The sequence below is a fragment of the Mangifera indica genome, chromosome 17 (assembly GCF_011075055.1).
Source record: "Mangifera indica cultivar Alphonso chromosome 17, CATAS_Mindica_2.1, whole genome shotgun sequence".
Lineage (NCBI taxonomy): Eukaryota > Viridiplantae > Streptophyta > Magnoliopsida > Sapindales > Anacardiaceae > Mangifera > Mangifera indica.
The window spans coordinates 2621394-2632428 of NC_058153.1; the positions used below are offsets into that span (position 1 = coordinate 2621394).

Sequence of the window (11035 nt, forward strand, 5' to 3'; positions counted from 1 at the left end):
AATTTACCTCCAAAAAAATTATAAAATTTGTGTACTTAATCCTTATAAAAACTAAAAATTATAAAAAAATCATTAACAAAATTGTTCTTCTCTTATTGTCACCACCCCTACGTCGCAAACAACCAACCTTTCAACTTCCTGTGATAAGTGTGACTTGACTCTCCCTATGTCTTCATGTTTTTAACTCTATGCATAAATTTTCAACACCTGAAAACTAGTGTTGTGAGTACTTGGTGTAACACCCACAAGTCTGTAACAAGATTATTTAAGTTATTTTATTGATTTATGAATTGAATTGATATTTAAGTTTGTGAAAAAATGATTAAGTATAATAAATTCTATTAAAAGGTTGTTAAATGGTCGTGCATAAGAAAAAAATGAACACACATTCATAGTAGATATATAACTGTTTATAGAGTTGTTTCATGAGAAATTAAGAGATTATAAAGTACAATGAAATATCAAGATGTGCTCAAGAGAGAATATGATGGGTAAGAGTATCATGAACATGTATATGATAGGTAAGACTTAAAAAGAGCCCAAGATGAGATTTAAATGGGCTTGAGAGCATGATTTTGAAAATATATATTCAATTAATGATTTTTGATAATTTATCATGAGAAAAACGATTTTCTAAGTTTTTTTAGAGTTGGGTTGAAAAGTTGAGACATAGAAATGTCGTAGAACACATGTGAGACCTAAATATCCTTTAGGTGTATACATGGGACACAAAGTTCCCCTAGATGGAGAGATTTTATGTCACCTATGAAAACATGACTTTGAAATATGATTTTTAGAAGATTGCTATGAGATGACATACATGACATAGAATATATGCCTACAAATAAATGTTGTAACACCTCTAAAAAAACTATACTCAAATGGGAAGTGTTAAAATAACTTTATATATATATATATATATATATATATATATATAAGACATTAAACTTTAACTGAAAAAATTACAAAATTACCCTTCATTAAAAAGTCAATGAAAACATACGAAAGATGTATAATAATAATAATAATAATAATAATAATAATAAAAACATAAAAATCCCAAACTTCACTATATGTGTAGCAAACTCAAATCATAAATGAGAAAACAGTTTAAATACATCATGAACATAATTATCAATAATGATTGATATGCTCCCTTATGAAGGCTTCATGCTTATTGACCTCGCATTGCAATTATCATAATTACTTGTTACTTGCAAAATATAAAATAAAAAGGGAATGGGTGAACATTCACCTAGTATGTAGGAGAACTTAGTTTTATAACATAAACATTTAGTCCCCTTTGTAAACTTAACATTTCATTCCACCTGGACTTTGTTATTAAGAAAACACCTTCAGACTCTGAACTTGGATAATGTGGAACTCACATTACTTATCTTACTTGCCTTAGATACATTTTTTATCCCATTCAATCATCTTGGGAGCACTCTAGTCTTATAACTACGATGACTTCATCTTAGTCATTGAAGATTTGCCCAAGATCATATACTATGATAACTCTTTAAATGCAATGAATGAGGAGATAAAGAAGATTGAACAAAAATACTTTCGTCGTATACTCACTTGAAGCTCAGGATGTGGTGACCTCAACCCCAACCTCACAGATTGGATTAAATGCCACTGACATTTGAAATATCATTTAAAAGTTTTTGAGGGAGCATTGTGACATTCTAAGAATTTGAGTGAGCCGACATGGGCACAACCAATAGATGTGATTCTAGAGAGGACTTTCAGGAGCATGCACCAACCTTTAGATTCTCAGGTATTAGTGATCTTGTAGTGGCCGAAGAATGGCTTAAGGTAGTAAAGAGTGTTATGTCTTTATTTCTTATAACATATGTTGAGAAAGTCATATATGTTAGCTACATTCTCAAAGGAGATGTTAGATATAGTTGAGGTGACTAGTTTTAGTTGGATAGATTTCAGGAGACTATTTGATGCAAAGTACAAGACTACAAACTCGACTTACCTTTAAGCTAAAAAATTCATTAATCTACAACAAAAGCCCAACAATGTGAGCATTAGATTTAATTCTCTAGAGAGATACACCCCATACATGCGTAGCACAACTCAAGACAAATAGAGAGTTCATTAATGAGCTTAAATTGAAGATAGCTAAAGATGTCATAACAGGTGCACAACTTCTCCAATCATATTACAAGGCTTTGAGCAAAACTTTAAAAGATGCCTTTGTGAAGAAGATCTATCATGAGGTTGGTCCAATAATTGCACCTAATGGATTAGGGCAAAGATTTGAGCTGATATTTAAGAGACTAGATAGAGGAAAGAAGAGTTTCTAGCCTAAATGTAAGAAGAGCTAGAAGAGAAACAAAAATTAAAAAAAACATCTAACCATTGAATTAATATACTAAGACTTTAAATAATTGTGTTTCTCTACTTTAGTTTTTTATCATATTGGTTTTTTTTTTTAATAAGGTTAATATAATTATATCTATATAGTGGAATGAAAAAGAGAGTATTATAAAATATGGATTACCCACCCCTGAAATAAGAGATGGCAGCAAGGCTAATTACATTGAACTTACAGCTTTAACTAAAGTAACACAAACAAGTAATTATATAAAAAGAAGCATAAAAATCATCCAACACAGGCAGGATTGGATTCTACACTAGCAATGTGACTATTACCTCCTAGCCACAATGAACAAGCTTTTATGCGCTTTCAGCCAGAAACTCACCCGCATTCCCAAAGTTTGCATATTTAGGCCTCCATTCAGACCTTCCTCTCACTATTTCAGTCCCATCCTCAAGTTGTAGCATGTGCTGGCACTCAACATGGCCAAAGTGGCCCAAATTGCCAACATCAGAACCAGAGACAGCAGTAAGAGACCGTAACACACTGTCCTTCCTGCATTCCCTCCGATACTCCAAAGTCATGGATGCAATCTCGTGACTCTCCAAGATTGCCTGTGGGGCACTCTTAAACAAGTAGCAATATATAGTTTGGTTCAGGAGGCATTTGCAACTTTTAAAGCAAAAAAAAAAAAAAATGTAGTCACATATAGAAAGAAAAAAAATTACAGAATCCTATTAAGCCAAACGAAAATACTACAAATTCCGTTTCCTCCAATTTAATTTAGATTTCTTAATTTTTCTCTTTTACATTTTGGTCAATTACCAACCCTGACAACACTAGAAAGCCTCACAAAAGAGGAACCATGCTGGGGCTACAAAATTCCATTTCACAGATCAGATCTTTCTATATTCAGAGCTTTTGCCAGAAGTTTGAGCAAAAAATTGAAATTTTAATTGTATTCAGTCATTACAACCTATTACCATGTATACACTACAAGAGAAGTGCACAATACCCACTTAAACAAATTGTGCCTTCTAATTTGTTAATTGTTCAGCCATAAAAAAATTTCTAATCTTAAAGATTCTCAAAAATAAGCTAAAAAAAGGCTAACCACGTCACAAGATCACAATGCTTATTGGTAGTTTAAGCTATCCTAATTCCCAGTTGAACTAATTCCAGCAAATGATTGTTTCTGGTTGCAGAAAGTTGAACTTGCTCTTAGAGTTACGAATATTAATCAGGTTAAGCATCTCGATATTTAGCAAGCATCATAGCAGACAAACTAAAGCTACTCAAGCAAGCATGTCCAAACAAGAATCAAGGGAGAATATGTTGTTACAATGCTGAAATCTGCACAATGAGATAAAATGAAAAAATCTACCTCAAGGATCCAGCCAATGTACTTCACATTGTTAACATGCTGGTTGACATCTAAATCACTCCATCTAGGCTGCACATTTGAAAAAGAATGAAAATGTCACAAGAGAGCAAACAACTAAGAATCAAGATTGAAGTTATTATGAATCAATAACCACCATTATTAAAATCAATGACTTACCGTTAAACCTCTGCGAACATAATCAGCCGTGTTGTCTTCAAGTTTTGGTAATTTCCTACTATCCTCATCCACAACAGGATCAGAGTTTACAAAAACAGGCTCAACTTCCCCTCTGACTTCATCTGGAATTTTGGATTTATTCATCATCACCCACACACTGCAAGTATTAAAAGCTAAAATCACATAACAGTTCCGATGATACCAGTAACTAATATAATCACTATCCAATCAAAATAATAATAAACACCATCACTCATTGATATGCAAAATTGTTGATTTACACATCCTAAACCAAAAACTATTGTACATATAAAGAAAATACAACCCAAAAAATCTCTTTTTTGTCCCAAAAGCACATATAGATATGTACAACAGATCTACAGAACCAACAACTATGCAACAAATTTTAGAAGAAGCATATAGTTTCAGTAGCCAGCACAACCATAGATGATAACAAATACAGAACACCAAAAGGGAGTGCTAAATTCTATTTAAAATAAGAAGTTCCTTACCTGGAGGCCCTTGTTAAAGTTTCCCCTGTTTTACTATCGCGGACAAGCCAATCACGGCACATACCATTTCTTCCAGATGCGTTAACCCAAGAATCTACCTCAACTACATCACCCCTGTGGACATACATAATACAGTATATCGACCTTCATTGATGTATACAAGACAATACCAAATCAAATAAGAACAACAAAGCCGTATATCCTAAGAAGCAAAGCTTACTATATTTTTTAAACAAATGATTTCTGAAAAGGGAAGAAAAGGGAAAAAGGAAAAGGGGGGAGGGGGGATGGACCAGTATTCACAATATAACTAAAACATTTACAGTGAATAACCCCATAAATTGTTGATGTCCCATATGTCATAATGTACCATGAAACTCAAACACAATCACCAACTGTCCTCAATCCAAAAAAAAAAAAAATCCAAAACTAATAGGTGTCTCTCTCAGCCTCCATCCTTTTGGGTGATTTTGTTCATTTTCAAGAATACAGTAATCACTTTCTCTCACTCTCACCTTCACTCTTTTTTTTTTTAAATCTCTATTTATCTCACATTTTGGCTTGGGTTAGGTAGGAAGGCACTGGTTCCTAAGCTAGTTTATATTCTTTATTGAATGGGAACACTGATTCACGGCAGCCAAACGTTAAAAATTTAACCTTCAAACACATACATCATTCCTGCAGCTCAGATATAAGACCTAAACCTTTAGATTTAAGTCCATGGCTCAATTCTGCAGAATCCCAGGAAAAATTAACCAAAAAAACTAAATAACTGAGCTAATTCTTGGCCACAAAGTAACTCTCATAAATTTCATGCAGTGGACAGTCATCACATCATCATGATTTCAACAACAAACAAAAGGGCACAACATTATCCACTCATATTAAATTGCCAACATAAAGTCACACTATGAGCAACTTACTAGGTAGGATAACGATCTACAACAACCTGCATTCGGATAACTGCACATCCCTGGGGTTGAACCGAAGCCATCGCCAAGAAGACCAATACTCTTAACATGATGAAGAGCTGTTTCCTGCCACAAATTAAACAAAAAATATTTGGCAAGTGAAAGCATAAAATGAAACCACATAGCAGTCAACAAACCATGTGAAGTATTTTGTCTTTCAACATAGGTAATTTATATCATAGCAGCGCATTCAAGATGCTGGTGCATCTAAAAGAAAAATCAAAATCAAATATTTGAAGCACCTGTAAATAATTCATCAATGTCTCTATGAATGCAGTACGATCAGCAATTATCTCATAGGATCTAACCGACAACTTTTGTCGGAATATGAGACCATCCTGAACAATCCTCCCAATGCCAAATGGATCAATAAGCATATCAGACCTTCTTGGTTTCCAGTCAAACATCATCCACTGTTTCTTCGCTGCCAAGAATATGGTTGTTATGGCAGCAAGAAGCATGCTCCAGTCAGGTAATTGGTTAATAAAAGTTCTTGGGGGAGATGAAGGCATTTCATCCTCATTCTCCAGGCTTTCCAATGGTTTTGTCAAACCAACTGAAGTACCATTCATTTTGGAAGGGGCTTGAGCACTGGCCTTAACCTGCAAACCCCCAGAAGATGATTTCGTTTTGATACTTCCCAAACTAGCAGATCCAATATTTTTGGTCTTTGCAACAGAGTCTGTGGATGGAAAAGAAACTGGAAAGAAACAAGCAGTAGCAGCAGTAGAAGCCATCTTGAAAACGTAGAGGGAACCACCTATAGTGTAATATATCAAGATATAGAAAAACACTACATAAGAATAATCACATGTGAACAAGGTACTACAAAAATTATCTATTAATTAAACCACAATTGAAGCAGATGGAAAAGCCGATAATCACAACAGCAGAAAATTCCCATTTCCTTACATAACTTTGGAGCATGCAAAATAACCAACACTCCATGAGGTTTTGTTCAACAACACAAAGACAAAGGAAACAAATAAAAGAAACACATTCAAAATTCATTTCCCGGCAACCAAACGGAGAGGTAACATTTCCAATCAGAACAGACAGATCAGAGAAAGTGAAACAAGCACTTCAGTACCTTACCTTAACCGGAAAAAAACAAATAAATGACAAAAAGAAGCAAGAATAAGTTATACGAACGTCGTAAAAATGGTCAACCAAGAAGACACCAATGCTTCATATTCGATCTGCTAAGCCCGATCCTGCTCACTTCTAGGGTTTGCGATCTCTATATTTAGCTTTATTTTCTCTCCAAAGTAGAATTATTTTGTTAAATTAGATTTCTTTTTAAATAGTTTAGAAATTTCAAGAGAGAGTTTGTGAGTTTGCGAGAGAAGAAAGAGTTTGCGAGTGTGTGAGCGAGGCAGAGACCCCTTTTTATAGTGTGCACCGGTCCTTCCCGCCTCGCGTTTAAACTTCCCACTGTCGAACTATTGTCTCTTATTTACGTATTTGCCCTCGATTGTTAATTTATTATTATAAAACTACCAGAATCCATTTCAGATATCCAGAGGATCTGATTAATTTATTTTAAATTAAAATAATCACTTAATTATAAAATTATGAATAATATTATATATATTTTTAATATATAAATTAATTTAAAATTTTTTAATCATATAAAGATATATTATTTATATATTTAAATTATATAAAAAATATATTTTTTTATTATAATAAAAATAGTCATACTCCATTAAAAAATATTAGAGTATGTATCCTATGATTATGCATTTTATTTATATGCCTTTTCTTTTAAGTTTGACATTGTTTATGATTATTAAATTGATCCAGATGTGATACAAGTTAGAAAGGGAATTATTTATGGTAAAATATTTAACCGGTAATATTAAAAAAATAATATTTTATTTTATTTCTTTATCTTAGTTTTAAAAAATTAATAATTTTTCTTCAATTTAAATTTTAAAAACTTAACTTTTCTCCTGGGGATTTCATTTCTTTCCTCTCTTCTCTGACTATCAGAATTTGGCCGGCAACCCCTATTCTTTTACCCTTCATGTCACTCACTTAATAACGTATTCAAAATCTTTTCTCTTTCTCTATGAAATTTGAATTTCCAAAACCCTAGCTTCTTGATCCAAACACATGCAACTCATGGCCAAAGAACCTGCGATGATGTCGTTTCCGTAGTAGTCAATGGCAATCGTTGTGCCATTAGGAGGCTCTGTCATACCTATTGTGAATAAGTTATAGGACATCTTTGCTCAACATGGGAGATAGTCCACGATCAAGCTCTCATAAGTGGCGATGGTTGGTAGTCAAAGCAGTGGCAAATCTAGTGTACTAAAAGCTCTCATCGATCACATGGAAGTCCAGTGTACAAATATCATTCCTATCACACGAAAATAATATTTGTACATGGTCTCCGCTTGTGCCTCAACTCTTGCAATTAAGAACGATGAAGAGTACGCCGAATTTTTGCACTTATCTAAGAAGAGGTTTTATGATTTTTCGGGGATCATGAGAGAGATTGAGGTACAAACTTTAATTCCTTCTTTATGTTTTAAGTGTAGTGAGTTGGACAATGAATTTTAATCATTAACTGTCATGTTGTTTTGATAATATTGAAATTTCTTATTCAAGCTATCATCTACCTAGAGCTATTGTATAGGTTTAAAACGGGGAGCTCTTGTACGCAAAACATTAACACATTCAAAACTTAAGTTTTTAGCTTTGAGAGTGAGAGAGAGCAATGACAGTGAAAGAATATGGGCTGTTAGTCGGATTCTAATTGCCGAATAATGAAGGAAAGAAATGAAACCTTTGAAAAGAAAAAATAAATATTTAAAACTTATGATAAAAAAAAATATTAACTTTTTAAATTACAGTAGAGAAATGAAATAAAATTTTATTTTATTGATTAAATGATAATTCTATCTTTAATATTAACAGATTTTATTAACTTTAATAACAGATAAATAAATATTTAATTTTTTTAAATTTAATAGGTGAAAATCTGAGAATAAAGTAAACATTGGGTGAGAATAAGTCTTTTGACCAATAATATAAATAACGTGATGATAATTTATATATAAAGCAATCTATCATGAGCACTAGTAGAAGAAAACAATGTGATGGAATAATTAACTTAATTAGTGAAGGGAACGTGCACATTTATTTGGAGATACAAGGATATGCGAGTTTAGTGATTGACCGATTGATAATAAATAAATAAAAATCCATCCTAGATCCAAACTTAACCCACTTAATCCCACAAGTTCCTCACCTCTATTTTTTAATAAAATTATATATATTATATAATTAAATAATTCAAAATTAAAATTAAAAAAAATATAATCACATATTAAAATACATAAATGACTCGAAATAAACACTCATAAATTTGCTCTTTGTCTTTTATTTATAAAAATTAATTTGAATTGACTGATTGCCACTCTCTTATTGTTGGAGATTGAAAATAAAGATATGTATAATTCGATTCAAACCGTAAAATCAAACTGAATTGCTTAAAAATTATGGTTTGATTTATAAAATGGTTTAATTTGAGTTAAAATTTTTTAAATCGTTTTTTAATTTAGGTTACAGTTTGACAATTTTCAAACTGAATCAAACCATAAACCATAATTTTTTAAAATACATATATATAATTATATTTGATATAGTTTTTTAATAAGCAACTAGTGTACAATTTGTTTTTATATTTATTTTATAATTTTTTTACATGTATATATATATATATATTTTATATTTATTTTACACTTGTATATTATGTTTTAGAAAATTATAATTAAGTTAATTCTATTAAATAATATATATATATATATATATATATATATATATATATATATATATATATATATATATATATATATAAATATATATATAAAATTTTAAATGATTGAAATTATAGTAGTTGAATTGTGTATCATATTGTATATAAAAATTTTAATTTACCATATCATGTATAATATCATATGATATATCTTTTCAAAATTACAATAATAAAATACTAATAAAATATTATAATTAACATATCATCATTTTAAATAATTTCATAAAAACTTTAATATTTTAAAATTTTTCATATACATCCCTAATACATTATCATTTTTTTTTAAAAGTATATCAGTAATATATATCATATTATAAGATATATATTATATCATATGATACGTTTATAATATAGTATTAATTTAATATATCTTATAATATGTATTATTTTTTATTTATATCGTATGATATGATATGTATTATATATCATAGAATATAATATATATCATATCTTATAAGATATTAATAACTATAGTTCAAATGGTAATCTAAATCATCTTTTTAGTATAATTTAATATAATTTATAATTAAAAATAATTTAATTTGATTAAAAATTTTTCTAAAATTTTTATTCATTTTAGTTTAAAAAACCTTTCAAATTTATCAAATCAAACCCCGTACACTATGTTTTATAAATTATGAAGCAGTTGCGCGGCCGTCACACGAGGCTTTGATACAGTCCCGCTGGCAATTAGGCATGTTCAAGAGAATCAGAGCCGTGGGCTGCGGCTCTTTCATTGGACAACTATAAATTTTAATTCAACCAATTTTATAATAAAATAAAGGCCAAAGGACTTAGCTCTCACCTAAAGTTTATTCTTTTTTTGGTTTTATTAATTAATTTTAAAAAACTTAAATATTTGTTCACCTCTTAATTTTAGTTATTATTATTAAAGATAAAATTACTATTTTAAAATTTTTTATTTAAAAAGAATATTTTATTCTATTTTTTTATTTTAATTTTAAAACTAATAATTTTACTAAATATAATATTAAAAAGGTTGCTTTTTCAGTTTCACTATTTAAGGTTTTTAGGATTTTTATATTTTAAGATTAACATTACCTTTTTAAAGTTCAAAGCATTATACTTACACCCCTAAAAATTTATTATCTCTTTCCATTGATAATTCTTTTTGATGATTCTCTCTAGTGTATTGTCAGTTGTAGGATTGACGATGCGTCAGAGGAAATCATTAGGAAGAACGGTTGATGGAAAGAGGTAATGAATTTTTGAAGGTGTAAGTATAATGTTTTAAACTTTAAGGAGTTAGTTGTTAACCTTAAAATATGAAATCTTATAAACCTTAAATGGTGAGGGTTAAAAAGTAATTTTTTAAATCAAGTTAGCGAAAAAAATTATTATTTTTCAAAATTAAGGTAGGAAATGAGGATAAATTATTCTTTCTTTAAATAAAAAATTAAAATGATGATTTTATCTTTGACAGTATCAATCAAAATTAATAGATAGACGAGTGTCTGAGTTTTTTAAAGTTAATGGGTGAAAACTTAGAAAAATAATAAACTTTGGGTGAAAATAAGTGTTTTGCCTATAATAAATGTATCTGTACACAAATAAATACATAGATAATGTTTAGATTAAATGATTTTGAATTAAAAATAAAATAAAATTTAATTATATAATGACATATTATATACTCAATATATATATAACATTGTTTTTATAATATTACCTGATTTCTTTCCATTTTTCAATCTTAAGCTATCCTCTGTCTTTTGACTAGTAAGCCTTTAGACTTATGAATAATATTAATTATATTTATTTTGAAAATATAAATAAATATATATTTGATGAGTGTTATTATGTGATTAA

At 29.8% G+C, this 11035-nt stretch overlaps 1 pseudogene; it reads right to left on the minus strand.

The window, feature by feature from the left end:
- Nucleotides 1–2576: 2576 nt before the first annotated feature.
- Nucleotides 2577–6131, minus strand: LOC123201014 (annotated as a pseudogene).
- Nucleotides 6132–11035: the final 4904 nt, after the last annotated feature.